This window comes from Ornithodoros turicata, chromosome 1, assembly GCF_037126465.1.
Source record: "Ornithodoros turicata isolate Travis chromosome 1, ASM3712646v1, whole genome shotgun sequence".
Classification (NCBI taxonomy): domain Eukaryota; kingdom Metazoa; phylum Arthropoda; class Arachnida; order Ixodida; family Argasidae; genus Ornithodoros; species Ornithodoros turicata.
In genome coordinates, this window is record NC_088201.1 from 138,386,124 (window position 1) to 138,391,852 (window position 5,729).

The 5,729-nt window shown below is 43.8% G+C and overlaps 1 non-coding gene across 1 annotated transcript; it reads left to right on the plus strand.

Annotated features, from left to right (window-relative positions):
• Positions 1-5,234: 5,234 nt before the first annotated feature.
• On the plus strand, positions 5,235-5,307 carry Trnaa-agc (transfer RNA alanine (anticodon AGC)). The gene has a single exon. It is a non-coding gene; the product is annotated as a tRNA-Ala (tRNA).
• Positions 5,308-5,729: the final 422 nt, after the last annotated feature.

Here is a 5,729-nt window from a genome sequence, read left to right on the forward strand (position 1 = left end):
AGTCAGGGGCCAAAGATATAACTTTAAAATTCCATTATAAATTCTCGGATCCGAATATAAACGAAATATATTGCACGGTTGCTCGGAACGATGCATGTAAAGAATCTTCTGATAAGGCCTATACACTTCACATCTGGGGTCCAGACTGTCCCTTTAAAGGGAAAAGAATGAATTGTGCATGCTTACGCGGCACTTGGCACAGGGCTCTGTAGGTCGATGTCCGATGTCAAAATCTGGCGTGATTCGTGCAGAATAGGCATTCGGCCGCACAAAATAGATGGAAACGTGTAGGTGAATGAGGGAACAACACACAACTTTGTTGCAACAAAAAAAAATGTTTATTAACGCAAGTCACACTTTCATTAGAGCACAGTACAGCAAAATTAAGCTGTTTCACCGGATAGTTGGCAGACGTGTAGCTGCTGCTGCAAAGGAGCATGTCAAAACATACATGCGGATGCTGTTCCACACGCTGCGTCTGAAAAAACTGTAGGTCGCATTTTGGGTTAAGTATGCTCCCTGTGTAAGGGGAAAAAATGTGGAGGTATCGTCTTTCTGCTTCGAACCTGTAAAGCAGGATGACATCAGGTGCGGTTGATGCATTTGGGTGTTATGAATTTCGTCGTTCGGTGATTGGGAGGGGTGATGTCTTTCTATTTTTAGCTTTTCACCTTGGGAACCCGTTCTTCTTTTCTTTTCTTTCTCCTTTCATTCATTTCATTTCCTTTGTGGGAGTAGCAGAATTCGTCAGTGACGAATTCAATATCTTCCGTTTTTTTTTTCTATAATCAAACTCAAACTCAATTTCGTCTTTTTTTTATTTTCTCTGAACGGCTGGGCTTGAGGTAGGTCAAATGTATAGTTGCAAGAATTTATGGTCACAAACGGCAAATGTTGTGATATCAGATGTACCTTGCATATTTTATTCTTGCACTAAAACAATTTTACATCACAGATACGCATTCACATTGCCACTAAATAGTAGACGTGATACGTGATTGTGGTTCGGACAGAACTCATGTTCAACACAAACTGAGGCTTATCTGATTCGGGGTAATAATCAGTAGGATATGACTTTAACTTGAAGAAGCCAGACCGTAAATATAATGTCGTAGGTACACATGTTGTTCGATATGGTTCGACACAGGTGAACTTCTATATAAAAAAAAAATGCATGGTGATTATGGTTTATTTTATTGGATCGAACACAGTTAATGCCGAATTTATAAACCGTAAATGTTCCTGCAAAATATTCCCATCAATTGAGATACATAAATCGAGGTTTGCAATTTTGTAATTATGAGGGGATTGCTTTTTGTTCGAGAAGGCACCGTTAATAAAACGAGGGAACTGGTATATTGAAATTTCATTCATAGATACATTATTCAATTTCGTTTGAATGAAAATACCTTTACATTGACTTTATCGCTAACAAGCTGGACTGTATTACACAGGCCCCCTCACCACGCAACGCTGCACTGTCAGCGTCGAGTAGCCAAGATGTATGGCACGATATCGTGGCACACGGCTGTTTGATGTAAACAGTTGTAGTGCCATCCCACTTTGCTGGAGGTTCCTCCCAGGTTTTGGTATTATTGCATAAAAATATAATGCATAATTTCGTGGCTAGTAAGTGAATTTTATTTTTTTAACATGTGCTGGATAAATATGGCTCACACAAACTGTCGGCCCACCCACGTCAACCAGACTTCAAAATTACATTGATGCAGCGATCATGTACTTTTTATTAGTACTTTCTAACGGATTTAAGAAACCCCTGCTCAAACAAAAGGCATACCACAAGCAGATTTTCAGCTGAACGGCCAACGTGAAGCCCTTCATCTGTCATGGCTTCATGACAAATGTTTGCGGGGCCATGCATCTCAATCGCACTTTGCTTTGGGTTCTCTTGCATGACCTACACACAAGCACAAGCAGGATAAAATTGAGGCATGGCAAAAGCCTGTGAGGGTGACTCACTTTCATTAACATTATTACATAAACAACAGAAGTAGTGCCCTCTTTTTCCTTACGAAGCCCTTGCATAATACACCTTAAAATGTGTCGGAAAAAGCTATAGGGTCTGTAGCATACAGGTGCATGTATCCCCATCACAAGGGAGCCTTCCCATGTAGAGCTGGCTCAGTGGTTACCGTGCTGGCTATGTAACGTCGAGACTGGGAGGTTCCCGGGTTCGAAGCCCGGTGTCGGCTGTGCTGTCTGGGGTTTTTTCCTGGGTTTTCCTCAGACATATGTCGGCACAGTTCCCTTAGAAGTCGGCCCAGGACGCACATTCCCTCAGGGCGTAAGTCGTGACGTTTCTCACATCTGTGAGGCCGACAACGGCGAGCCCTATCACCATCACCACCACGTCATGGCAGAGTAAAAATTCATGAGTGCTGTATTATGTGTGGGTAATTCCAGCTCCAACGTCCCGATGACGGCGCTCGACCATCTCCGATTTCCATGCAAAAAATTAATTTCCGCTGTGTCTGGCGTGAGCAATTTTTCCTGAAAACACCGTACATAGAAATCTCAATGTTATATTTTTTCCCACCAATATGACACTCCGAAAAAGTTTGACGGCCGGACTCTGGACCGTTTGGCTACAAAAAGGCGCGAAATTTGGAAATTTGACGGAAAATTGGAAACTTTGACAAGAAATAGCGCTAAAAGTGAACGTGGGACAGCTCTTAAATTTGCACAGCAATGTAGTACAGTGTCCCGGTAATTACTATAAAAAATATATTCAGGGTGTTTTTTGTTTAAAGCGCGCGATGAATTTTTCAATTTACCCTGTAGCAACAACCCTGAAGTGCAGGACGAGGCCAATACCACGGAAGGATTATACTGTTAACTTCTTATTCTTTTGCTTGTTTGTCGCTTATACGATCAGTGATGGATCCGACGCTGTCAGGGCCCAGCATGGCTAGGAGACCAATACTGAATTTGACGTGCAGGTCACCATATCGCGTACACGGCACAACATTTCTTACTTCCAAGCTCATCAGACGGGTCATTCCAGCTCAAACCTCCCTGTCGCGTGGCTCGACCATCAGCGATTTGCGAGAAAAAAAGTATGTTGGTCGTATATATGGACATATGCAGTACACGATATATTTTTGCCCAACGCCAATTAGGGCGTTGTCGGGAATGCCTCGAAGTCACGCATGAAGCCAAAAACTAAGGTGCGCTTTAGCCCCTCTGGAGCGAATGCGGATTCAACTGAGAGAGAAACTAAAATTGGACGCTGTTGAGGAAGCCTAGCGCTCTCCGTGGACGCGTCCGCTCGTGCTACGAGTGAAGGATTCAAAGGCTTTCAGTTTGTGAAATAACCGCAAAATTCGCGATATTTGACATTTTTTCCGGACCAACAACGCAGTTACAACAACAAAATTTTCTAGGCTGGGCTATTTTCCGGGCTCATAGACGACACAACACTCAATCCATGGGCGCTAACTTCTGTGCTGTAACGCCTCCACATTGCGCGTTTTCGCACCTCAAAGTTGGCCAATTTAGCTGAAAATCTCAACTGCGGGATTTTTTTAAAAGATCAGCCGTTCGGCGGTCCAACCTGATTTTTTTCCCACATAATATAGGTACAGTCCAACATCCAGAAAATATTTTTAGTGATTGTAATTGCGTTGTTGGTCCGGAAAAAAAGTCAAATATCGCGTATTTTGCAAATTTTGTAAATTTCAGCGCTGTCCCACGTTCACTTTTAGCGCTATTTCTTGTCAAAGTTCTCAATTTTCCGTCAAATTTCCAAATTTCGCGCCTTTTTGTAGCCAAACGGTCCAGAGTCCGGAGTCAACGGTCCAGAGTCAAACTTTTTCGGTGAGTCATATTGGGAAAAAATATAACATTGAGATTTCTATGTACGGTGTTTTCAAGAAAAACTGCCCAACATGTCGGATTTTGCAAGTTCTTTCTGATAGCTCGGCTCGCGAATTAGCGGCTCGGCGCGACTGAGATCGTGAACAGAACTAGTGTGACCCGTTCGAAACAGCGTCCAGTTTCAATTTTTTGGATAGGTAAAACCGTTTTTGCTCAGCGCCCGCCTAGACGCACCATGGTTTTAGGCCCGACGCGGGAGTTCGAAGTCCCCTGGCGACGGTTCTATGGGGACCCCATGCGAAATAGACCTCTCCCTGTGTGTAAACAAATGACGTCATAATGTCCGACAGCGCCACGAGTTTGGTAGAGTTGAACTACGTTCAAAGCTAGTGGCGAATAAGGTCGCGCCCGAAAGCTACAGTCTTGAGGGGATTACGATGGACTCTGAAAAGGACACGACCTTCGGTCCTACTTTTGTTTCAATAGGAGGCAGGGAACAATTGCCCATTCGTGGAACCCAGCTCTCCCCTTCCGATCTGTTTTGGTTTCGGTGTGTCTACCAACGTCATGATGACCTTTTTCGGGTAGAGGTCTATACTTCGCACGGCTTATGTTCACGTGGACGTTCACGATAACATATATTTTTTTCATGGAAATCGGAGATGGCCGAGCGCCATCATCGGGGCGTTTGAGCTGGAATGACCCAGAGGTATTTGTATACATTGGTACTCTGATGCACAAAGTTGTACGGCCAGGGAAAGACAAACTTAATTTCACTCAAACACATATTGGAAGAATTTCATGCAGATGAAAGTAGGAAAAGTAGGCTATTTACTCGAGGAAAGATACTCCTAATCTCCTCTCTCTGAACTGCTGGCAGTTGTCTTTGATGCATTTATTGGAAAACAACAACAACAACTTTATTTTAAGATGATCATGGGAGTTTCATCGCCGGAGGCCAACGGAGATTTTCATGTTTATGTTGATGACTTCTGAAACTGAACGTGGAAGCTTTCGAATTTCGGCTCCTTTTCAAGTCATGTTCACGCCCCTTACGGCTCGATAGGTTTGATTACCACGCAATAGAAACCGCAACCTAAGTAGGCTCAAGTTACAAACCTTGGGAGGCCGGTTTAAAGGAATACACCGGAAGAATAAAACACACAAGATATGACCCAGTCTTACTGTAGTCGCTTTTCGTCACGCTTCACATGTCTTTGTTTGGTACGCAGACTGAAGAAAAAAAATCGACAAACATGAACGAACAATTTTTGATCCCTGTCGTATGAATGTGTGTAATAGTGAGCAAAAATGTAAGAGTGAAAGGAGGATGAGAGAGAGAGAGTGACTGGTTTGTCCCTTCAGATGACGCACCCAGGAAGTCGCTGAGAAGGCGTGTTAGCTTAGCTCAATTGGTAGAGCCCTGGACCAGCAATCCAGAAGATGTGGGTTCGAGTCCTACAGCTGGCTAACTTCTTCAGCGACTTTCATCGTTAATTTATTTAGCAATTTGAGGATTTTTATGTATTTGTCCCTTCTATGTTTTCCAGCCTCAGAATATCCGTTCTCTCATGTTCAACAGTTGCTGCTTGCGTCGATCCCTGTCGTATGAATGTGTGTATGAGTGAGCAAAAATGTAAGAGTGAAAGGAGGATGAGAGAGAGACAGTGACTGGTTTGTCCCTTCAGATGACGCATCGTGGAAGTCGCGGAGAAGGCGTGTTAGCTTAGCTCAATTGGTAGATCCCTGGACCAGCAATCCAGAAGATGTGGGTTCGAGTCCTACAGCTGGCTAACCTTTTCATTGACTTTCATCTTTCATGAACCAAAAACATCGTCCGACAAGCCGCTCGCTATTTCTCCCCACGGCAGCACGCCACGGCGCGGCACCAG